At 39.6% G+C, this 26,771-nt stretch overlaps 1 protein-coding gene across 1 annotated transcript in view; it reads left to right on the forward strand.

Moving 5' to 3' along the window:
* Positions 1-26,771, forward strand: part of LOC122561390 — an 85,943-nt gene that overhangs the window by 53,398 nt on the left and 5,774 nt on the right. The window lies entirely within an intron of this gene.

The raw sequence follows: 26,771 nt of genomic DNA on the forward strand, positions 1-26,771 counted from the left end.
GGGTTTGGAGGAATATGGGCCGGGTGCTGGCAGGTGGGACTAGATTGGGTTGGGATATCTGGTCCGAAGGTTCTGTTTCCATGCTGTACATCTCTATGACTCTATGAACTGAGGCTCACAGAACGGGACTCTTTATCGGACAAGCATGGGGTCCAAATTTGTACTTGTGACCTGTGAATTTCTAACTAGCATCACAGACTTACTATGTTTGCAGTCTTAAATGAATCTGCCATAGGCAACCACTGCTAAATTGGACCACTCAGAAACCATCACTCCTGATGTATTAACTTGAAGTTGTACCATGTGCATAAAGCATTTCCACAAGATCTTTTATCCATTGTTTTAATTGAACTCATGGTCCACTTATTAAACAAGAAATGTGTATCATTTTAATAGCCACATTTCATACTTGTATCATTTGCCATAAATATGCTGACTTATTTCCCCACCTATCTAGAAACGATATATGCAACAGATTCCCAACATGTGGAAGTACACTTCCCACTTCTGTATCCGTACTGACAGGTATCCTTAACTCATGTTGTTTCTGTAAGCATTTGTTTACACATGCCAGACGTCGTTATTTGAAGCTGCTCAGATCCTTCTGGTTCCAACTGATTACTTTTGGTCAGGGAGATTCCCATCTTCTCTCTGACAGCTATCCTTTTAATGTTTTGTATATTTTCCAGTAATATTCTTTACTCTGCTTTGAGAAACTATTTTCCACAAAGACCCCTGCTTTTTGTTGTCTGCTTCTGTGGACAGTGTTAAGATTGCAGTATTTAGAGATTTCAATGATATACATCAAATAGTCAACTACATTTGAAAGAAAGCGTAAAACCTCAAATGAAAGCAAAATATGTGGGTGCTGGAAATCTGCAATAAAAACAAAATGCTGGAGAAACCAAGCAATTCTGGCAGCACCTGTGGAAAGAGAAACAGAATTTTGAGTCTTATTCTGAACCCTAAGTCATATAGGACCCAACGTTAACTCTGTTTCTCTTTCCACACACACTTTCCACAGACCTGCTGGGTTTCTCTGGCACTTTGTTTTTAATAGTGTGAAACCTTGCTTGGACCTTGTCAAACAATCCATTCACATTTGTACCTGTATTTTTTACTTATTTACCAGGCAGCATGTTTCAGATTACTTGTTATATCACAAGGAACCTTGAGATTCAAGTCTATTGAAATAATTTCACAAAGTGCTGGTTAACTTAAGAGGGCTGTCAGAAGAATCCCATGTAATGATATTTCTTGATACTACCGAAAGAAGCATGACATAGGGTTGCAGCAACCATATGTAATAAAAAGAGGGATTACAGCTTGACTAGCTGAAGGCATATGGTTTATGCTTAATAATTTAGTTTGATGTTTTGTATCAGGTGTGTAATACATGAATGAGTGAATGAGTTTAGTCACTTACATCTTGAAGATACGTGAAAAGTATTTTGTCGCCACAACCCAGCACCATTTTGAGCCACAAAAAGAATAAAAAGAAATTACTTAAATAGAGTTCATCTTCTATTCAAATTGGGTCTCAAGCAAGGCTCCAGGGCTACTGCAAGGTCTCTGGAAGGTGTTCGGGTCCTCAAGGAGACCCACTCATGGAACAGCAACAACGATGCAGATGTCCCAGGAGACCTTGGCTCTGCTGCTGCCTGATAATGCCAAAATACTGGGCTCCAGGTCTACTGCCACCTACAAGTTCCCGCTCTGGGCACCACAGCTGCCAAGAGTCTAATATACTGATACCTTTCCTGCTGGGATCTACTGATATCAGCAGTTCTTCATTTCTTCACAAGAAAGGACTGCTTTCCTGGCTACTAGAGGCACATAATCTGATTCCTTATAGTCAGTCCTTGTCTTGATCTGACAATCACACGTGGCAGTTCTTTTGACAATGATCACTGGCCACTAATCAAGATCAGAAGCCATGATGAAAGTGTAGTGTGCCTTGATCAGAGAACTTGAGTACACTGATGATGATGCCTTAGTTTTCCAGACAGGATACAAGTTCCAAAGGCTCCTGGATCATCCATTCCGTCATGTCTCTCACTCTTTCTCACTGTCAGAGTCAAAACACCAATAGTTACCGTACAAGGTGTATGTCCCCAGCTCTGATCAGGCTCAGTAACACACCACTGGAAGCAGTCAGCAAATTCTTCTAGCTAGATCCAAAGTGATAGATAATCTGTCTCTTGACCAAAAGTTCAGTATATGCATTGGAAAAGCAGCCACTAACTTTGCTGGACTAACAAATTGGACATGGATAACATCAAAGTGATCCACAGGATCAAAGTGCATAGCTACAGGCTCTGTATCCTCAGCACATTGCTGTATGGCAACAGAACCTCGATAATTTTCATCCATCAAGAGAAATAAAAGCCTTAATAACTTCCATCTCTGGTGTTTATGATGTATCCTGGTATCACATGGAAAGATCAAGTTATCAAGAAAACTTTGTTTTTGTTAGTGTGAAACCTCGCTTGGAGTTGTCAAGCAATCCATTCACATTTGTAACTGTAATTTTTACATATTTACTGGGCAGCATGTTTCAGGTTGCTTGTTATATCACAAGGAATCTTGAGTCTATTGAAATAATTTAACCAGTACTGTACCAGGGCACTTTATGAAATAAAGAGGACAGTTCAAGTTAGCTGCTGCTAATCAAGCAAAAAAAGTTTTTGCTGATTTGGGTATGTTCACAGAATAGAAGGTGGTCGCAGTTAACTTAAATAATATTAAAACGTTGAGATTAGAGTTCCTACAATATGGAAATAGGCCCTTTGGCCCAATGCACCGACCCTCCGAAGAGTATCCCACCCACATCCATTCCTCCACCCTTTATTTATGCCCTTCCTGAAGGGCATAAGCCCTTCCTGAAGAAGGGCTTATGCCCGAATCGTCGATTCTCCTGTTCCTTGGATGCTGCCTGACCTGCGCTTTTCCAGCAACACACTTTCAGCTATATTTACCCCTGACTAATGCACCTAACACTATGGGCAATTTAGCATGGCCAATTCACCTGATCTGCACATCTTTGGATTGTGGGAGGAAACCCATGCAGACACTGGAAGAATGTACATACTCCACACAGACAGTTTCCCGAGGTGGGAAATGAACCCAAGTCTCTGGCGCTGTAAGGCCGCACTGCTAACCACTGAGCCACTGCGCCGCCCTAAATTGAAGAAAATAGCCCCAGTCAGCATGATAAAACCCTAATTTAGATGTCTGTCATGTAAACCTGTAAGAGCTGTTAGGCTTTAATTAGCAGTATATCTTGGCCTTCAATGTTCCATCCCTGCTGTTCTAATACAGTTGATCAGTTTGAATACATGAATTTGCTAAAACGGCTAGTGTGCAGAATTGGGAACTCAAGTACTCTTGAGTTATTGTCTCCAACTACTGACTATGTTCCTTTTTAAAAGTGTCCAAATGCAAAATGTTACCATATAGACAGAAATGAAATATTTCTCAGTTGTACTAAACAGCATTCTGAACAAAAAATTAAATATGCTGGCCCTCGGTCTGTTAATTGGCACAGCCAGGAAGTCTCACTTTCAGAGCGGCAGTCCTCCCCTGAAGTATAGTTTGTACCAAACCACTCCAGGCAGTTCTCATTTTCATACAGCAGCACTTTTCAACCACGACTAAAGTATCAGAAATTGAAAATATATTAATAACTCTTTAAGTGTTCCTCAAAATTTAAGTTATTGAATTCTACTGGCACTGTATGGTTTTCCAAAAATTGCACATTGCGCTTAATGTGTTCTGTTCATTACACTTAGTCTGTTCCCCAATCAGAATTTACCTTGTTCCTCTTTAACTGTCAAGGTCCCCCAAAATTTATTAATTTCTGACAGATTCTGCACTACATTGTTATTAATAAGACCATGTTTAGTAGTGAGTGAAATGTCCAAATTTAGATATGCATGTCTCAGAGAATTCTTCCTGTCTGGAAATTACTGTTTGCAGCATATGAATGTCTAATAGATCTGTATGATATACTTCTGTTATTTAAGAGGGGAACTATGACATTTAAAATAAACAAGTTAACAACAATTCAAAAAGTATTCACAAGACTGTTATATTAATGTGCTTTACAGCTTTGTATGTGAATCTGAAGAGTAATCTTTGTTTTGTATTTAATGGTTGTTCATTTAAGCATTCTGTAGAAAGGCTTAAATGAGTATTGGAAAGTTAAAGAAAAGGATTTATGAAAGTAGAAATCAAGTGGCCTGACTGAACATGTAACTATTGATTCTGGAATTTTACAAATGAGTTTGTAAGTTACAGGTTGACTAATAAAAGTCTGTAAGTACTCGGCCTCCTGTATAAATTTCAATCTGGGTGTGGGGAAAAGTATGTTGTCAGCACACTCGCAGATGCTATCTTTCTGTAAACAAAGCCTACTTGTTCTCCTTTGAGAAAAATAACTTCTTACATTTGCAAATCATTTGTCTGGAAGAAGATGATCCCATGGACCAGCTGCCTGATTTGTACAGTCAGGGGAAAATGAGGGTCTCAAAATTTCAATGAAAAGGCATAGAATATTTTTACTTCTCTCTGTCTTAGCACCTGTATTCTGTGCCCTGCCTAATGAAGACAAGCATCCCATATGCTTTCTTCACCACCATGTCTACCTGTGCTGAAACCTTCAGGGATCTATGGACTTGTACACTAAGATCCCTTTGTTCCTTCGTGCTCCCTAGGAACATTCCATTTATTGTGAATATCCTTACTTTATTAGATCTCCCAAAATGCATCACCTCTCACTTATCAGAATTAAAATCCACCTGCCATTCCTCTGCCCAATTTACCAGCTGATCAATATCAGACTGTAGCCTGAGACCATCCTCCTCACTATCAACACCACCACCAACATTCATGTCATCTGCAAACTTACTAATTATACTTTCTACATTCACATCCCATGTTATTAATGTATATAACAAACAGCAAGGGTCACAGCACCAATTCCTGTGGTACACCTCTGGTCACAGACTCGCAATCACAAAAATAACCCTCCATCATCACTCCTACTTGTAAGCCAATTTTGGATCTAGTTTACCAATATATGCTCTTACCATGGTCCCATGGGCTCTTACGTTTAGGACCAGACTTCCATGTGGGACCTTGTTAAAGGCCTTTTTGAAGTCTATGTAAAACACATCGACTGCACTACACTTATCAATATATTTAATCACCTTTTCAAAAAACTCAATTAAATTAGTCAGACAGGATCGCCCTTCAGCAAATCCATGCTGACTATTCCTGATCCATCCCTGTGTTGATTAATCCTGTCCCTCACAATTTTCTTTCCAATAATTTCCCTATCACTGACTTTTGGTAGGACTAACTGGTCTGTAATTACCCAAAGGAACCACATTAGCTATCCTCCAATCATTTGGCACTTTGCCTCTAACCAACATTGTATTAAATGTCTCAGTGGACCCCAGAAATCTCCTCCCTTGCCTCCCATGGCAGCCTGGGATATATTTAATTAGGCCCTGGGGATTTGTGCATCTTTATGCCCACTAAAACATTCAATACCCCCTCCTTAGTAATTTTAACATGCTTTAATCCCAATCCCAAATGAAATCTCCAGCTACAGTATCTTTCTCCTTTATGAATACAAATGAAAAATATTCATTTAAGACCTCATCACATTCTCTGGCTCTTCTCTCTTTCTGTGATAATCCTCCTACTTTGGGGTGTCCATTAATCCCATCTACCAAAGATATTTCATGGCCCCTCCTTCCCCTCCTAATTGCTTTTTAAAGCACCCCCCTACAATCTCTATACTCCTGAAGGACTTCCTAGTTTTATTGATTATACCATCTGAACTAATTGTACAAGAACACAAAGTTAGATTGCGGGTGTAACAAGTAATTAAGAAAGCAAATGGTACACTTCATTGCAAGGGGGTTGGACTATAAGAGTAAGGAAGTCTTGATAAAATTGTAGGGTTTTGGCAAGAACGCACTTGCAGTACTGTCTCATTGGAAGGATATGCTTGCAAAGAAAATAGTCTGAATTGGTTACTGGGATGAAAGGTTTTCCCAGTGAAAAAAGGGACTGAATAAATTAGATCTGTATTCTCTGGAGTTTGGATGAATGAGAAGTGATCACATTGAAATGTATATGATCCTGAAGGGGCTTGACAGTTGTTTCCTCCAGTGGGGAAACTAGAACAGAGGAAATCAGCACAATCTCATATTGTTTAGCAGTGGGATGAGGAAACATTTTTTCACTGAAAGGGTTGTGAAACTTTGGAATTCTGTACATTAAAGAATTTGTGGATGTTCTATTATTGATTATATCTAAAGGTGAGATAAACAATTTTTTTTTTGTCTCCTGAAGTTCAGAGTTATGGGAGAAGATGGATTAGTGGTTGAAGCCCAAGATCAGCCACAATTGCATTGAATGGTGGAGCAGGCTTGATGGGCTACTCTTGTTGCTATTTCTTACCTTGTTATAAACATGTGAAGACGTTTGTGTCCAAATAGTTTTTTTGCATAGCTTCAAGGATTTACTTTTGCTGATGTTTCTCTTCTCCCAGTGTTTTTCTTTCTATTTGTTTAGCTGCTTCTTTCAATCTCATTTGTTATTTTTTGATCCTTACATAATTTTTTTCTCTTTGTTTAACTTTTTACCTCTACTCTCACTTGCTCCCTGTCTCATTTGTTGCTGTGCAGATATAGAATAAGAAAATAGAAAATCTCACAATTTGTTTTTAAATTGATACAATGGTTGCCACAATTTTCATAGAGATTTGATTATGCTTACAGATGCTCTTTTGAGCTCAAAAGATCAAACTTGAGATTTTAAGAATGATCGTTTCCAATGTCTTTGTATAGTTGTCACCATTATCCTGAGATTTCTAATGTTTCTCCATCATTGGGTAAATGATACAGTTAACACTGGAAAACGCCAGATGTTGCCACCAGCTGATCTTTTACCCACACTGACTTCTCATTGCTGAGTTTACCACTGTTGTTTTTTTAAGCTGAAATTTTATACTCTGCCTTAACTTGATGGCCTGATTCGTTATGTTTTTCTTGGCAGCCATTCGTGCTGTTCTCTGACTTATTAACAGGATGTGCTGAACTTACATGGGATGGTGTTTGCCTTGCCAGACCTTTAAACACCCTCCAAAAGAAGGACTGGCTCCTCAATTAAAAGTAAAGTGAGTAAAGTTGTCATAGTCTCAGAGGACCATAGGCCTGCTCTCTCTCTCATTAGAAAGAAAAAGAGAGAGAGATAGAGGACTGGTGGTGAGTTTAACCTGAGGATCACCACACCTTGGGCAAGGCCAGGAAAGTGAGACCTGTTCGATCTGCAGTGAGAAACTGAAGGCCTATCATTTAAAATTGTTGTTGGGATCTGGTTGTCGATGGAAATATATTGGACAGAAATAGTATTTTAAAGACTAACCTTTGGGTCAAGAGGAATTCAAGATATGCAAGACCATTTATTGTGTCTGTACTTTATGGTCTAAATTAGGTATCACATAAAGTGCCATGATTACAAGCCCCCTCCCTTCCCCTATCCATCACCTCTGCCACAGCAACCATTCACCTCTCCAATGTAAGAGGAGAAAGTGAGGGCTGCAAATGCTGGAGATCAAGCTGAAAATGTGTTGCTGGAAAAGCGCAGCAGGTCAGACAGCAATCAAGGAACAGGAGAATCGACGTTTCGGGCATAAGCCCAATGTAAGGCCATCAAAAATAAAGAAATGACATGTGATCCATATTAAAAGTATTTCATGTCAGTTCAAGTATTTTTATAAATCTCTGAAAAATTGTTTCTGATACTCTATCAGTTAGGTTTGATATAGATGGATTCAGTGCACTAGTGTTAAACTGTTCCATTTTGTTTTAATAAAGAATGGCAAATGATATTATTGGTATGACAATCCTGAAGTATTTCTACTGGCAATCTGTGCCAGTGAAGCAGTTTTGATGCTGAAATTCCTCAATGGCATCTGCACCAGTCTGACATTGGTCAGCTTTTAGTGAGTAGCACATGCCCAGATCAAACTTTCAACTTGTGGTAAGGTGCTATTTAAAATTTAATGCGGAGGTTCGCCCTAAATAATGAAGAATGTTAACATTATTTGTAAGTTAAAAGAATGTTCGTCAGCATTTAAAAGTTAATGCGATGCTTCAGAATAAACTGAACTTAGCAGTTTCTTAACTGACTTGCATTTGGCATGAATGTGACCTTGTTTTTGACGAGAGATTGCATATTGCAACTGGCATGGAGTAATCCTGGCTTTGGAGGTAAGATCTGTACCTCAAAATGAGGATAAGGATTTGTTTAAATTGTCTAGCAAATAGCAATGCTTCATTTGGCACATGCACAACAAGCAAGGAAGATTAGAGTTAATAGTGAAAGGGGGAATTGAATTTTTTTGTGACAACATGTCAAGGTCATAAACAGTTCAAAAAGAGCATAGAACTGTCATGTTCCATAGTCACTGACTGATTGATTAGATGCCGCGTAAAAAGACAGCTGATAGTTTTGGAATATTTGACCCAGGCAGCTTTTGGCTTTGATACAGGTTAGTAGTTAGTGTTGTGATCTGACGAGGAAAGGATTGGTAGTCTCAGAGAAGGAATAAAATAGAGCCAGATGGAATGAGAGGGAGTCTCCAGAGTCTTCTACAAAAACAACTTCGTTTATATAACACTTCTCATATAATAAAGCTTCCAAGGATTTTGGCGCTGAGCCACAGAAAATGAAATTATGTATGGCAGGTGACCAAAAATGAATGCTTTGTGGAGCATTTGGAAGAGGATGGACAGGCAGAGAAGTTTAGGGAAGCCATTACAGAGCAAAGGATCTCAGCAGCTGAAGGCAAGTCCTCCAAAATTGGAGCGATTAAAATTGGAATACTCCATAGACCAGAATTGAATTAATGATAGATATTCAATGGTAATTATTGGACAAGATTTTCCACCTTTTAATAGAAAGACATCATTAGGAAAGTAAGTCGGTTGAAATGTCCCTTGAAACAATTTTCTGAGGCTGGCCTGCTGTACCATGTTAGCATGTTAAAATAGTATTTCAGATCGAGATAGGATTCTGACTCATTCTTGCCCTGATCTAGACTGTAATATCAGATAGAAACTCCCAAGTACCTGAGCAAGAAAGCTGCCAGGGGCTATTGCTAAAGTTGCACTGGCAAAGGCTTGAGGTCAATGACTTGGCAATCTTCATTGACAGAAATTGTTTCTGTAAGAAAGAAAATTTAAGTCAACATTTAAAGGGAACTAAGAATTTTTAAACTGAAATTAGCTCAAATAGAAATGGGGAGTGATTTATTTCCTTGAAGAACTGTTGGTATTGACTGTAGAGCAGAGATTTTAGTGAGCTGAGAGGGTCAGGTTCTCTACATGATGTTGACTTTTAACTCCATAACATGTTTCTGACATCAAGGATTGATTCCCTGCCCAAATGCCCCACCATGATTGACATTCTAGGCCTCCCGTTGCGTAAAGAAAGAAGATTGATCAAGCACAGTTTAGGGACTGAGGGAGTGGAAGTTTGGAGACTCCATGATTGCTGGGAGGTGGGGGTAGTTGGGTGGTGTCTTGAGGCCTTGTGGGTCAGGAGGTGGATTTGGTTTGGCTGACTGCATGGGTGGGGCAAGTCAAAGGTCTGAGTAACCCCAGTCACAGTACAGTGGCTCCTCAGTCATGGAGCTCCCAGGCCAGGAAGCAATTCTGAAGGTACTCCACTCCCAAGTCCACCAAGGCATTACTTTGAGGAAGTTACTGGGTTCCTTGACACCTGGGAAAACCAATCAACAGTAATTAACTTGCAAAAGCTGGATGACATTAAAATTCGTAACTTTGTTATTATAACCTGACTTTTTAGATTGGTTTGGTCATCTTTTTGACATTGTCTCTGAGTTAAAGGTGGAAATGGTTGACTCAGAGGCAGGTTTAGACTCAGGAAATAGATTTCTAAGACTTTAATCCCCATCTAACCCAAGTCCATAAATTCAAAACGCACATCATGTGCTCCCCCTCAATCCTCCCCTCACCTCTCTACCTGAACCTACTAGCGCCAACTTCTGTTCCTTTCCCCTTCATAATGTTATCCATCTTCCCCCTAAATGTATCTAGGCAATTTACTTTGAGTGTTTCCTGTGGCAGAAAATTCCACATTTACAAAATCCTTTAGGTAAGGAAGTATGTTCAGCATTCTCTATCTGATTTATTTGTAGTTTACCCTGTGTTAATGGCTCCTAGTTTTGGAATTCCACACAAATGGGACCATCTTCCATATGTTTACCTTGTTATGATTGTAAAAAGAGAGAATCTAACCATAATCTCTTAACTTTCAGTTGGGATTACCATTGCTGAATCCCACACTATCAACATCCTAGGGTTGCCATTGACCACAAACCGAATTAGACTACCTATGGATACAACTACAAGTCAGACACTAGGAATCCTGCAGCGAGTAATTCACCTTCTGACAATCCAAAGCCTATCCCCTGTCTCCAAGGCACATTTCAGGAGAATATTGGAATATATCCCTGTTGCCTGGATGAGTGCAGCTCCAACAATTTTCAATAGTTTGACACCCTCCAGGACAAAGCAGCCCATTTGATTATTACATCCACAAACATTCACTTCCACTGCCACTGTTAGTCAGTAGAATCAGTGTGCTGCACCAATAACCAGCTGCGCAGCAGAGATTCACCAAGGCTCTTTGGGCATCACCTTCCACACCCATGACCACTTCTATCTAGAAAGGCAATAGATACAAATGCAGCAGATACGTGGGAACACCCCCATCTGCATGTTCCATTTCAAGCCACTCACCATCTTGATCTGGAAATGCATCTCCATTCCTTCACTGTTACTGGGTCAATATCCTGACACTGTATTCCGAACAGTGTTGTGGGTCTACCTATACCAAATGGACTACGGGGATGGAGGCTTACTATCACCACCTCATGGGCCAGTCTGTGACATCCACATGACATGAATGAAATTTCAAAATGCTAGGACCTTATTTGTTCCATCCACCCTTAGCCTTAATTTTGTGAAGTAAAGATCCAGTCTAGTTCACTTTTCCTGATAATTATATCTTCACAGTTCTGGTAGTTCTTCCTTATGAAACCTTTTTTTACATCTTCACTCTTGCTATTACGTCCTTTTAAGATGTGGAGACCATAACAGTTGAGCTTTAACCAAGGCTCTACAAATTTAACATCTCAATTCATGACACTGGAAATGAATCTTAGTGCTTGGTTCATATTTGCCTTACTAAACTGTAACAACCTTTAGTCATTTGCCTTTGCTTGTCTACTGTGTTTCGACTCCTGCTTGTAATGATTGTAACGAGGTCAGCCAGATGGACTTCCGGGAATATAAGGTCCTTGTTTGGGGCAGTTAATCTGCTCCAGTCAGAGGGTCCTGGCTGACAGATATAAATAGGACAGACATTTTGCTCACTCTGAGAACTGGCTCTGAGGGAGCTGGGCCAGTGTCAAGTACCCTCCATGTGTAAAGAAAGAGTGACTTGGTGATAGGATATCTGCCCCTGTGGAGTTATTTCACTGCTATTCAAAAAATATTTGGTCTCCTTATTCTTACTTTGAAATGCATTCTCTCACTTATTTATACTGTAACTTATTTCATTTGCAAATCATTTTGCAAATTTGTTGTTTAGCTGTATTTTGTCACATTTTTACTTTGAATTATTCACAACCTCCTAACACTCCCCCTGCAAGTTTGATGTAATTCACAAATTTTAAAATTGTTCCTCTGATATGCAAGTCCAAATTGTTAATGTAAACAGTGAGTAACACCAGCCCCAGGTCTATGCTTTGTGGAGCAATTTTCCATCTTTTGTTATGGAGGCAGCTTCTGTCTTTAAATACTCTTAGTATTTACACCGTACATATAAAACTTGATCAGGATCCAATAGATTAAATCTTATACCCACCTACCTTTTGAACTCTTTTCAAGGAAAATGAATTGGCAATATTAAGTGAGATGAACTTTGCTAGCTCTTCATTAAGGTTAAACTCATATTATCATTTGATCATTGGAACTGGTTACATGCTTATGTTAGACCAGTGGACTAGAGAACAAGCTGTCACTCCATTTGACACCATCTGTTGGTTTACGTTTGTCCATTTCCAATTGATCTCGTTAATTCTGATAATGTACCACAGCCATAACCTCAGAAGGTTAACCTTTGCTTAATCCATTTGTTAACTTTGTTCCTTGACTGAGAACTCACTATCAGTATTACAAAAAAGACTTTTGGGACAAATGTTTTATTGAAGACAGTCAAACTTGGACAACTAGACCAATGTTGACTTTTCATAACTTTTTATTATTCTTTAACATGTGGGATGTTCTCTTATGCACATGTACATTGTCCACAGATGGGATCAGTGGTTAATATTTAGACAAGTAAATGTGCAGCTGGTAAATGTTTGAATAGCTGGACTCTGCACTTTCCCCATGTTTCCAGTGCAGGCTGCTGAAACTTGGCATTTCTGCATCTGGTTGTATCTCAGGACGTTTAGCTGCTCATTACATCCAGCGAAGATGCTGAGGCCATGCTGTTACATTTTCACATTTTCATACCTGATCCTGAAATGGCCTTTATGCAATGACACTTTTTTTTTTACAAAAAAAAGCCATTATAGGATTTTATCCCACAGTATTCCTTGCATTTAAATAGCATATCTAACATATTAAAACATCTAATTGCATTTCAAGCAAAATTTGAAACTGAGCCACATAAGGAAGACAGATGACAGTGCAGATCAGTGAATGAAAATTGGTATAAGTTAGGATACAGGCAGTGAAGTTTTAAATAAGTTCAATTGACAGGAAAGTGCAAGGTGGTACAAATCAATCCAATTGGTTCCTTTTTTTTCTTATTTAACTATCTTGTAGCATTATTTAAGTTTTGCTGAGGGCATTAGCAGTCACCCACACCATATGATGCTGCAGTCATGTGTGAGCCAGACTGTATAGTAATGGCACACGCCCTTTTCGGGAAGAGATTACTGGATTGGTTGAGTTTGTATGCGATTTCATAGATGCACATAACTTCTGGGTTGCTGGTACAATGTCATAATTGTGTCACCACCATACTTTATGCAAAAGCAAGAGACCTTCCAGGGACATTTTGGTTCCAGAGCATTTTACCTGTAATAGCATCAGTGAAGGGAAAATGAACAACATATCTCCTGATGTACTTGTCCAAAAAGGATCCTTGTGGACTTAAGATCAGGACAGATTTGGGCTGGATTTTGGTACTAGGCCACTGAGTCAGTCTTGTTTTGCCATGACATACTGCTGCCTCGCAGCGCTAGAGACCCGGGTTCAGTTCCGGCCTCAGGCGACTGACTGTGTGGAGTTTGCACATTCTCCCCGTGTCTGCGTGGGTTTCCTCCGGGTGCTCCGGTTTCCTCCCACAGTCCAAAGATGTGCAGGTCAGGTGAATTGGCCATGTTAAATTGTCCGTAGTGTTAGGTAAGGGGTAAATGTAGGGGTATGGGTGGGTTGCGCTTCGGCGGGTCGGTGTGGACTTGTTGGGCCGAAGGGCCTGTTTCCACACTGTAAAGTAATCTAATCTAATCTAATACTGTGTAAAAACACTTCTATCAATGCACAAACTGCAGTCACCTGCAGTAATGCTGAATTCACTCAACTAACTGCCTGCAAGCACTTTACCTAAAAGGTCAATTTAAACTTTCTGATCTTGGTTCACATTGGACCAAATTCCCCTGCTCCTTCACTCCCCATAACTGGGTTTATATCTGTGCCAGTTAATTATGAATGGGTGGAAAATTTAATGCTTTTATTCAATGGACATTGCAGTAGAATTTTTAGAAGATATGTGTGATACAGTTTGAGAGCAGTCCTTCAGCTACCAAAGCAAGAATAACTCTTAGTCAGGCTTGATGTAACTGCAGAGACTGAAACTTGTGCTGCTAGGACAGCAACCAGTCAGATCTGACAATAGAGGTGTGAGTAAAGCTGTAAGCCAGCATCAGATCAATCGGTCCAATTGGAGCGCCCACTGTGCACAACTTGCTTGTTGGGTAACAGCAGGAAAGCCAGCGCTTGTGTAATTTAAATTGGCAGAGTTAACACTCTTTGTGTCGAGATTCCAGATCAATCCCTTTTGCAGTGGATTGAAGAGTAACCAGAATTCTTTAGTTAAACCATGTTTCCCCTTCCCTTCTGGTCTTCCTGCATGGCACTGTACTCCAGTCCCACCTTGTTATACTGTTCGAAAGGGTGGTCATCAGTAATTTACTAAAACCTTGTTCCTTTTTGCATTACTTCCAAAATTTACCTTCCTAGGAGGCAAGGTAAAAAATCAAAATTTACTTGCCTGACAAATACAAATGTTCATTCTGGCATTTTTTTTTTTGAAAGTATGGATATTGCAACTTAAACATTCCAAAAGCCTCTGTCTGCTGAGTGGCAGGAATTTAAAGATGACCAGGTTTCAGTTCCACATTTTTCTTTCTGCAGAAGAGTTAGAAATTTGATCATTTATCGTTATGCCATACCTGAAATGTAGTTGAGCCAAAATTCAATGTAACAGAAGCAGATTGTGCATTTCTGCAACACAATTGTGTGAAGATATTAAAATGGCTGGCTGAAAGGGAGGCATATTTTCTCTCCTCAACATGAGAGTTTTCACTTCAGGTTTATTCATCCACTTGTCACTTCATTTACAACAAACCTGGTTGTTGACAAGGCAGTCAGATTCTGTATATGTGAGCCAACTAAAATCTAAATGGTATGTCTACTGGTTTCTTTCAAAACGTCTTAATTAAAATATCCAACCAATAATAACGGTGAATCAGAGAGATGGGTTCAAGAAAATGCAGTGATTTGCCTTTCCAAGTACCTGAGGTAAGTGTTATCTAGAAAGTATGCTGCGAAATGACAGCCTCTTAATTTATTGGCTTTAACTCAGTGTCATAGTTAGAAGGCTACACATCTTTCAATTCTTGCACAAGATTGCCAGTGATCTGGAACAATGGTCCAGCACTGCACTGATACATGTGGTGTTAAATAAACTAGTGGCTTTTTCTTAAATCATACAGTCTATTGAATAGACTTCTTATTAATTTGAATAGCATTGACTTATAAAAAGGTTTAAACTTTGTAAGTTTGTAGTACATATTATAGTGCAACTGATTTGACTCCTTGTTAGTAAATTGGTACCAGCCAAATCTTCACTAGCGTGACAATCTTTGCACAGAAAGAGGCCAAAATCATGCTGGTATTTTTCATACCTTGACTAGGCCAGCTGGCTATGAATGCACAACTAATATCCTTCCAAGCACCACCTACTGAGGTTGCACATGTGGACTCCACCTGCAGAGCACAGTTTAGTCTTTACATTATCTAACGACTGATAGTATGGTAATAATTTGTGCATTTAATTTCTTATAAGAGCATATTTTATCACCCTCATGGGCCAACATAAGGTGACAGGCTGCTATTTGTGCTTTTTTAATGCGCTATGCACTGCTGATAACTCCACGCCATGTTCGGAAATATTGTCATTCTATATCATTTCTCCAAGACTGATGCTAAATGTGGTTTTAAAATCTGTCACGGTTTATAGGTATAATCTAACTAATAGAAAACATACCGCTGTACAGAGTCAATTCTCTTAATAGTGAAAGGAAGGCATGTGGTAATAGCCTGGCCTGTTCTGTCACAATTATTTAAATATCCTGATAATTTATAATTAGGAAAATTTTCTCTGTATACCCGTTTTTTTAAAAGTGTTTTCAACATGTAGCTTCTTGAGAAAGATAAGAATCGAAATACAACTTGGCTTTATGAAGTGAGAATTAGTCTGTTAGTTGTGATTTATGAAGTTTGCATCCAAAACTTTCTTTAAGTCTTGTGCAATATGTGAGTGGAGAATATTGAATAACATTGGTTAATGTCAGAATTTGCTGGTATAATTAAGATAATGAGCTGTAAAGTCCCTTGGAACTGGGAATAATGGGAACAAAATGTATGCATATTTAGGAATATCACTGTGTAGTATATACTGACAGTGTGATAATTCAACAAAAAAGCAAACATTTCTTAAATTAATGATACCATTGATGCTGTTAATCCATGTGTTTGTAATTAGAAATGTGTTACCCAAAGTTTAAAGACATGATTGAGAAACTCTTCTCCTTGATATTGAGAAACTCTTCTGCATTACAGGTTTATAAATTCCAGCCCCCAATCCTAGAGGTTGTGTGGAGTAATTAGATTATTGTCTATCTAATGTAAGAGTTCACTGCACTTCTCTATTTGTTCATTATCACTTGGGACAGGTAAGGGAAATCTGACTGCAGTAACAATGTAACTAAGAGTAAGTGTATAAATAAATCCATATTTTTCTGCTTTCAGTAATACAAAGTCAGGAACAGACACAACTAAATTATTGCCAAGCCAATACTGCATTGCACGTTCGGTGTAATTGCATGTGAAAGGCTAGGGGTATTTGAGTTGTCAGGTTTTTTAAAATAGTTGGTCAATGTTCTAAGGAAGGGAATCTCGGAAACAGTTTGTTTCTCACTGTGTGTTATTAATTTAATTATTTAAGTGGGGTAGATGACTGTCTCTGTTTGTAAGACTACTTGTTACCTGAGCTCAGTAACCAGATGCTGCTCACTTGTGGATTTGAATTTTCTGTCACATGGAACAACAGGCATCCTCAGAATATGTGTAGTTGTTCTTTGCTGAGGTTTAATCTCATTGCTCCAGGGTTTATATGTGCCACATTTCACTAAGTCAAGTTCAAAAATGTGCAGTTGATCCCTGCCTAGTGAGGAGCTGTTGGATATTACAAGATTGTATTAGCCCTATAAGACCTGAAGGAAAATGATACAACATTGTGAAATCCAGTGCTTGGAAATTTCTTTCCTGAGTTAATATACTATCATCTAGATTCTGTTTTCTCAAACGCTGTGGTGTTACATGTGGAGAGTTCTTGACTTTGAATGTCTTTTCAGATGGTGAGCAGCAGTGCTCCAGCAAACAAGGAAGCATTTGAAGTAATAGAATCATAGAATCCCCTACAGTGTGGAAGCAGGCCATTTGTGCCATTTGAGACTACGCTGACCATCTGAAGAGCATCACACAAGCACCCACTTCCCGACCCTACCCCTGCAACCCCGCATTTTCCTTGGCCAATCTACCTAGTTTGCACATCCCTGAACATTATGGGCAATTTAGCCTGGCCAATCCACCTGCACGGAGGAGAAAGTGAGGTCTGCAGATGCTGGAGATCAAAGTTGAAACTTTATTGCTGGAACAGCACAGCAGGTCAGGCAGCATCCAGGGAACAGGAGATTCGACGTTTCGGGCACAGGCCCTTCTTCAGGAATGAGCAGAGAGTGTTCAGCAGGAGAAGATAAAAGGTAGGGAGGAGGGACTTGGAGGAGGGGAGTTGGAAATGTCTTCTTCTTGACCTCTCCGCCTCCACCCTACTCCGACCTATCACCCTCACCTTGACCTCTTTCCACCTATCACATTTCCAACGCCCCTCCTCCAAGTCCCTCCTCCCTACCTTTTATCTTCTCCTGCTGAACACTCTCTGCTCATTCCTGAAGAAGGGCCTGTGCCCGAAACGTCGAATCTCCTGTTCCCTGGATGCTGCCTGACCTGCTGTGCTGTTCCAGCAATAAAGTTTCAACTTTGATATCCAAATGAATCCAACAAGAACTGGACCAAGCATATGTGGTACTCATAATCTTCTTCATCCTAAGTATACGCATGATTTTACTACAACTGCTAAGTATTTCATCAGTAATATTTTCAGCAACATAACACAAAACATCGCAGATAAGAAAAACTGCAGCATATTAACATGCCAAATTTCCCCTAAAGTAAATGCATTAAAATTCCATCAAATTTGACAATATTGTTATGTATTTGGCTTTAAGGGGTTAACACGTAGGGGGTTCCATACAACAGCCAAGCAGGGTGAGATCAATAGTTGTGATGTTGAGAAGATATGCTCTTCTTCATTAGGGTAAATAAAACCACAGAAAGTAGACAAAATCAAACACAAAATATTGCTGAGGAAAGGAGTGAACAAAGACAGAAATGGGAACTATTTAAATGTAAATCTATGATTCGCTCCAGTAATAATATCTAACAATATTCAATATCTAGGATCATACCAAAAGAGTACTTTGAAGTATTAAAGGGATTTTCTGCTATCTAGTGATCTCTGAGGCATGAAGTTTCCCTTTCTTGATATGTGCAAGATCAAGACAAACACTAGGCATACAGTAACAGTGATATCACCGCAGGGAGTTGGCAGCCAATTACACTGAAGTATTCTCAAACAGCAAATCAGAAAGTAAAATGCAGTAAAATCTTCTACTCAATTAAAATTTCCACAGAGTAAATACAAATCATCAGTGATACACATGGGATTAAAGTAGCTGAAATATCATAACTTTTTTTTAAATTTGAAAAAAACATTATTGCCATAATAATGGCAAAAAAGCATCCCAGTGATATAACATTAGATTTCTATGAGTAACTATTGAGTTATTAAAATTAAATTGCATTTATATAGTAACTGTTATGGCCACAGAAAGATCCAAAATGCTTTACAGCCAATAAAGTACTTTGGAAGTACAGTCAGTGTTGACACATAGCAGGCAATTTACATGTAGCAAGCTCCCACAAAAAGAAATGAGGGCGTGGGTGGTGTCACGAACGTAGGTGGGGAGTTCTTGGACTAATGGGGACAGGACCGTGTCGAGGTATGCCGAGATGAGTTCGGTTGGGCAGGAGCAGGCTGAGACGATGGGTCGTCCGGGGCAGTCAGGTTTGTGGATTTTGGGCAGGAGATAGAAACGGGCGGTGCAGGGTTGTGTGACTATGAGGTTGGAGGCACACCTGCACATCTTTGGACTTTGGGAGAAAGCCTAGGCGGGAGAATTTGCAAACTCAGCACAGACAGTTTGCCTGAAGGTGGAATCGAGCACAGGTCCTTGGCACTGTGCCAAGCACTGAGCCACCGTGCAGCCCTTACTTAGTCAACAAAATTAGTCAGCTCATCTTGCCTCAGAGTAGGAAAAGGCATTGACTATTAGTGTTTTGTGCAGTGTTTTGTGCAAGGCGAGATGAGTAATTCCAAAGACATGAATGTGAGGGTGAGGTGACCTATCTGAATGTTAGACATAAATTTTATTGTTAGATATTACTGATGAGTGAGCACTGGGGGTATCTGCATTGAGTTTTATGAGCAATTGGTGTTACACAGGCTAGATTTCATGTGAAGATGCATTCACTGATCTTCGCCAATTGAGGTAATTGAACCATTTATGATCGTGTGGCAAGGTTATGGGGACTAGACTGCTGGAATTGACTTTCCTGGCCACCTGCTCCAATTACTTGTGTGTGTATGTGTACATGTATGCCTTAAGATCTTCCTAGCTCCTTGCAGAAGCATGTCTCTTTTCCTTTTCACCAGGTAGAGTCTGGAAATATTTGCTGTGGCTTGTTTCTCCATTGATAGTGATCTTCCTTCCTCATAGCCTTTTAGGTACCACCTATTGCAGCCTGCATGTTAAGAATGGCAGAATATCTGTGCATCATGTGAGTCACCCTGCAAAGTGTCCAGCCAGTCAATGACACACTTCATGCTGGGCTGGGTTGAGATGAAGAAACAGAACAAAGTCTGTATTGCTGCCTGCAATACCTTATCTGAGCATGAGGTATTTACATATCCTGATCCCCATGCCTGCTCACAATCCGTTCTCATTTCAAGCCGCAAGTTACTCAAATAAGGAATGATGTGGGAAATTTTGAACCATATATTGCATTCTTTGAACAGTGGCTGGCAAACATTAATAATACAGTAATTTACTTTATTAGATTTCTCTTGGTTTAAGTTCTGTGAATATCTTTCAGCTGGTTCTTCTGGCTCCATTCCAGTGCTCACTTACTTCAGTTAACTTAGTTACAGTGATAGTTTGTTTTCCCCAGCTGAGAATTCTCTGTAAGTAATGTCAATGTGCTTTCATGGTTTCTGTGTGAAGCCTGTCCTTTATAACAACGGGTAACATGTTGAAAGAAATGACATTGCCACTGGGGTTTAGTTCCCTTTTGAAAAGGCAGTGTCGTGTTTGGTCTAGTACGACGTCTTATATAAGAATAAATCCCCAGCGAATGACTTCTCTCTGTGTGCACAGATACACATAAAAGCATGGAGAAAGCACTTGTCACAGTCACTTCAAACATCACCAAGAAAATCCCATCAGCAAGGAACATAGCTAGAGGGAATTACAGAAGTCAACAGTGTTCTTGTCACTTAATTATTATAGCAACCCCTGTGTTACCTTCCGTCTGGAGAAAGAAATGCAAATCCTTTGAAACCAAAGGGTATAGGAGATTGGAAATTTGTTGGATTAATGCAGGCTCTGTGGGTCTGATCTGTATTGCTGCTCATCTTTTTTTTCTCTCTCTGATTCTCTCCCTCTCTCCAGTCATTGCTCACATAATATTTCTGCTCTGTTAATGTTGTTCTGCTAGTTCAGAATATTAACTTGGTAGCTGCTGGCAACCAAATTCACACCAAGAGTTGCAAATAATATGTGTAGATATGTAAACCCATAAGAATTGCAGTAGATCATTCAGCTCTTTGAATCCGTTCTGTTGTTCCAGTTAATTATCACTGTTTTGTACTCAGACTTAATTTTGGTGCATATATGTCAGTACACTGACCAAAATGAAATCTATTGATCTCAGTCTTGTAAATTCTAATTGATTCCACTCCCATTGCCATTTGAGGTAACGAGTTCCAGATTTCTATTTGTGAGGATAAAATACTTCACAAGCCCTTTGCTAATTGATCAACTCATTTTAAGGTTGTGACGTCTTGTTCCGAATTTCCACATCAGAGGAAATGAATTATCTGAAACTATCCTATCAGGTTTGTTTTTATCGATTTAAAATTAGAATTAGCTTTATTGTCACTTACTCAAATGAGTACAATGAAAAATTTACAAGTTACCACTTACAGCGCCACCTCAGGTACAAAGGTACCTAGGTACTGATTCTTAATGGGGGAAAAACAAGTAGAAAAATAAAGAAATAAAAAGTTCTGAATAACAGTTCTTCCAACCCAGTCCAGAGCAGCAACTAGCCTTTAATCCACATCAGGCCTTTAATCCACATCAGGCCTTTAATCCACATCAGGCCTTCACTCCAGACTGCATTGGGCTTCACCTTGGGGCCGGGAAACCACTCCAGAGTCATCTTGAGGCTGGAAGTTTAGATGGACTGCAGATGCTGGAGGTCAGAGCTGAAAATGTGTTGCTGGAAAAGCGCAGCAGGTCCGGCAGCATCCAAGGAACAGGAGAATCGACGTTTCGGGCATAAGCCCGACGTTTCCTGAAGAAGGGCTTATGCCATGAAACGTCGATTCTCCTGTTCCTTGGATGCTGCTGGACCTGCTGCGCTTTTCCAGCAACACATTTTCAGCTGGAAGTTTAGATACCTTGATCTGATTACCTAGCAAACTGCTAAACACAAGAGAATATAATTCTAAATTATGTAATCTGTTCTCAAAATTGAACCCTGTAAGTAAGCTTTGATGTTGCTGCTGCTGCTCCACCCTTTAAGGTAAACATGATTTAAATGGCTAAGAAATGCCAACATTAATTTTGTATTCCAGACACTGAGACAAATTTCTGAATCATTCTTCATTTGACACTGTTACAAACCTGGTGACAACAGATGGAGAGCTTGAATCCTAACTAATGACCTTATGGTGGAGTTGGGCCTGAGTGAGATATTTCAGATTTTGTTTCATTCTCAGCTTTCCAAATTTGCGTTCGGGTTCCTTTCGAACGTTCCTTAGTTTCTTTCGAACTTTCTAGGATAGTTTTGCATTTTTAGCAGTGCTGTTGCGATTAAAGTGTATCTACTACTCAGGGTGTCCCATCAAAGCCGAACGAATGTATTGAGTAAGGATTTCAAACTTACTCTGCTGCTGAAGTCTGCCTGATTGTCAAGTTTAACTTGCCACCATCTGGTTAGATTTGTTGCTGTTTTGCTGTTATCTATGATGCATCTCAATTTGGTGGGGGTTTGTGGGAGTCGAAAACAGCTGACTATGTCCTGCCATCTGCCCATGGGGCAGCGCTGCCCTTGGTATTAGAGATAAAGGGAAGGGCTTGTTTTTCCCCTCCTACCCTGCTGATAGGCCATGTAAAGTCTAGGTGCCAGAAATAAATGGGTGGCGGGGGAGGTGGTGGTGGAGGCAGGGGATTGAGATAAATGGAAATAAAAAGCTCAGAAGTATCAAAGCTCTCAGATTCTGAATTGGAATCAATTAGGGTGTAAAATGAAAACAAAAAGAAAAATAAACAAATGCAGGAAGACTAGAAGGCGTTGTTAAAGGAAAATCAAACTGCAAATCAAAATAATAATTTTAAAAATAACATTTAGTATGTAAGGTTTCTAAGTATGTGTGTTTTTTTTTTAAAAAGAAAAGGCTGGCTCACATGATTTTTCGAGGGGTTGGAATAAATTGTGATTAGTTAAAAGCTAGCCCAGAGCGAGTGCCGTGAGGAGTTTACAGTGGTGTGAAGGTGACTCTATCCATGTTAGAGGAGTCTGGACCTTTCCTCGGAGCTCAGGACAAAAGCCTTTTCTTTCCATTTGTGTTCAAAGAGACATTTGTCTCGAGATGTTGCAGCTGTGGGCAGGGGGACTGCTTGATCGAAGACATCTCTTGTAGTTGTACTGACGGAGGCTGCGAACTAGACCCTGAACACTGTGTCTGCTTGTGTTTTTTTTAATTACTCCGTTTTTTTTCCTCTGCTACCATGTACCATGTGTGATTTCTTACTAATGTATTAATGTGAAGAATGTGGAAGCAACATTTTCCAGGCAAGGAAAACTTCTTATTTCTTTTCTCTTTGTTTAATAATTGTGCACCATCTTTTCAAACTGTATACGTTTACTTTATACTAGTGGATTAATCCTTCCGTTTGAGTGTGAGAGTGCGTGTGTTTCATGGGAGTCTCTAGTCTGCTTGTGCGCACTTCATATGCTACAGTTTAACACATTTAAACCATCTAAGCGCTGTTGTGTTGCATGCAATGGAGATTAATGAGAATTAGAGAAATGGCTTCCCTTTTGTTTTTCTGCTAGATTGTACCAGCAACATTGCAGTCACACAAAGGCTGCTATTTAGCGAGGAGTAATCTCTAATTTACTTGGCAGGGGTGGCATTGGAATAGGATATGACTGGGTGGCAAAGAGCAAGAGACGTGAACAAGGACAAGCAGTCTTTGTGCATCAGCAGGAAAACAAAGACACTTTATACAGTGTGCTCCATGCAACAAGCTGTTCAGCTTTTTCAATTGAGGGGGAGGTGGGTCCCATGTACTGTAGACACTGGGAATTCCTAGCTTTCCACTGAATCAAATACAGCCTGGAGCAGCAGATATTGTAAAACAGCTGAAATTAAGAACTGCATTTGTGGCTAAAGATGTACAGTTGGACGGAATGGGGTCCTATTGTCACATTACTGACTTATTGTATCCTTGAAATCCAAACATGTAATCTTCTCAACAAACTTCTCAACATTTTCAGGGCAGCTTGGCTGTAGCTGATTGTGTGTTTTTTAAAAAAAGCTGAAAGGGGCCTGAAATGTTATAGACCTTCATTGTCGAGTGAGTATTGTCCTTTTTGACTCGAGCTTCTCAAAGCAAGCACATCAGAATATGTAATAAGGACCGGCTGATTTACAAGCAGTTGCTGAGGCTTGCTTTTGTGGAGACCTGAGCCCATCTCTAAGCACATACTTGATATGTTTATTAGTGACAAGATTTTTTCTTCCTGCCTCTCTCTTTCCAGTCCCTCATTCCTCAGCTCAGCGTAGATGCATGGCCCGTACCAGGTTTCTGTGTTAAGAAATGTAAATTAGTAGCAAGAATGTATCAGGCTGCATAACAGTAAAATGCCTGGCACCCTATTCTATTTACAACAGTGCAAATAAACATGTGCCATTTTGCACGGCCTGTCGACTACTCCTGCAAGGAAAGGGAAAGAATTGTATTTGTTTAACAGAAAGCAAAGTGCCTTATTGCCATGTGTATTATTGATTAGTATCTATGAGGGCATAGTCCACTGGCTGGACTTTCTGATCCGTAAAGGTCAGCAGCTCTGTGCCAAAGGTAAAACTGTAATGTCTTAAATTGAAAAGAACTTGAAGAAAATAGTTTTTTTCATCAAAGCTGTGACAAAGTTTCCCTTTCTTATTTGCAAGACAAATTCCTGAAGTCAGGTTGATAATTTGTGATTTGGCAATCATGTTAAATGAGGGTGTAATCCTAACAGTAGGATTTTTCCACAAGGACCAGTTCTTCAAATTGGCTTATCCTGTATTTATGCCAGGGAGTTCTAATTTAGATAAGCTTGCATGTTGAGAGGTTTGTGAAAATTCAAGAATTTCAAAACTTAGTTTTTTTTTGTGGCTCCGTAAAGCATACATCCTGCATTGGCAACACCTTCCTGCTGTCGCTCACATTCCTGATCCAGCTGAATAGCATTAACCTCCACCTCTCTTAATACTGTTAATAAAACCTTACACTGCCTGGGACACTGAAAATTGTATAAGCAATGGGGACATTCAACATAAACATTTCCAGAATTAAAAAGTGGTTTCTAAAGAGTTAACTTTAATTGTAATTGCAGTTACGAGTTTGTCAGTACAATATCCTTGGTCCCATGCTGTTAAAGAATATTTACAGAGACTGCTGAGGTAAGGAAATAAATAACCTCAAATAAGCAGTATGGCATGGTGGCTCAGTGGTAAGCCTCTCAGTGCCAGGCACCCGTGTTCGATTCTATCCTCGGGCAACTGTTCATGTGGAGTTGACACATTCTCCGTGTATCTGCATGAGTTTCCACTGGGTGCTCCGGTTTCCGGCAACAATCCAAGGATGTGCAGGCTAGGTGGATTGGCCATGAGAAATGTGGGGTCACAGGGATAGGGTAAGGGAGTGGGTCTGGGTGGAGTGTTTTTCAGAGGGTCAGTGTGGACTCAATGGGTTGAATAGCCTTCCACACTGTAGGAATTCTGTGATTCCAAATAACATCTTACAGTGGCTTCATCTTGCCCAGTGACTGCAAGAGACATCATGTGACATTGCATCACTTGCTGTGGTAACATATAGTGTCTCTAATGTCAACCAGATTAAACTGCTATACTAGATTTTGTCATCCCCTCTGTTGATCAGAAAATTTGTCTAACTCAGTCTTGAGTATGTTCAATAAGCCAGCCTCCACTGCTGTTTTAGGAAGAAAATTCCGAAGATTAATGATCCTCTGAGAGAAGAAATTACTCTTTATTTCTGTTTTGAATGGGAAGCCCCTTATTGTAAATTCTATCCCCAGGGTAATATCTTGTAAATTTTTGGTACCAATCCAACCTGACCATTATGCTTGATCAGGCCCTGTGACCTACCAAAAGCTTCATGGTAATAGCAGTGATTTCCCCAAACTAACCTTCCATTTGCTGCTTCTGATTTAATATTCTTGATCTCCTGCTACTAAAGAATATTTGTAGAATCCGCTGAGGTCAGGAATAAGTTAACATTATTTCAGAAACATTTTTCTGTGGCTTCAAACTTGCCTTGAAGCCGAGAGAACAAGATCCTGTGGCATTACATCACTTCCTGTGATAATGTATACTATCTCATCAGCATATCTCACAGCCAGATTTAATCCTTTATACTCCAATCAATGGACTCAGAAAAAAATGTCAAGGAACTTGCTAAATTGCTCTTTACAAAATGGTAGAATAGCAAAACATTCAGAGATGATGTCAATATAATGATTAAGAAACATAGACAAGTATGTACTATCTCTAGAAATAACTCTATGATAAGATAGCCTTTTACCTTCAATTTAAGATATTATTTGAAATGTTAACTTTGGGAATGTTATCGGGAAAAATAACATTTGAGATTGATATATTTGATTTTTACTGATCTAAATAGTCTGCATTATTGACATGGCACAAATGCTTTATTTACTAAATTAATAATTCCGTCATGCAATGTATTTTCATTGCCAAACTTGATTGCAGCTGCTACAGTCATTCATAAGTTAAAATGGTGTTTAGCATGATGAAGAAAAATGACATGTGCAGTGGCAGGTTTTTAAATAATTAGCATAGATGCAGTGTGACTGAATGTTTGGATAGAGACGATAGCAGTAGCAGATGTTCTGCAAACCTGCCATTTCTGCATTCCTCTTGCCAGCTCTTCATCTTCTGGGAGCTCAAGTTGTTTGAAAGGATCACTGTAGTGTGTTGGGACTGCAACTAAATTGCATTTTGTTGACTTGGGCCAGTGTGATTTTTAGTGGTTTTCATTCTTCCTATGGCGAGTAATTTATTATTAATTCTTTAATTTACAGTGCTGTTGACAAGCAGTTCTTAATGGAAATGTGCAATAGCTGCAGGACTTGCATGGTGCTCAAGCTTGCCTTTCCTTGCTAGTTATGTTTTGCCAGGTTACCAGATGGAGCATTGTATTTCAGGGAAGAGCTGTATCTCTGTTCAGCAATCAAAGGGAGACTCGTAGCTGCTTTGCTCGGCTTGCTAGGTCAAAGGTAGTGACCACGAGGGAAATGAAGTATTCATTAAACTTGTACTTTATCACTGTATTCTGATGCAGTCACTATATGATTTTTTTAATGTACCCT

Source organism: Chiloscyllium plagiosum, chromosome 22 (genome assembly GCF_004010195.1).
Source record: "Chiloscyllium plagiosum isolate BGI_BamShark_2017 chromosome 22, ASM401019v2, whole genome shotgun sequence".
Taxonomy (NCBI): Eukaryota; Metazoa; Chordata; class Chondrichthyes; order Orectolobiformes; family Hemiscylliidae; genus Chiloscyllium; species Chiloscyllium plagiosum.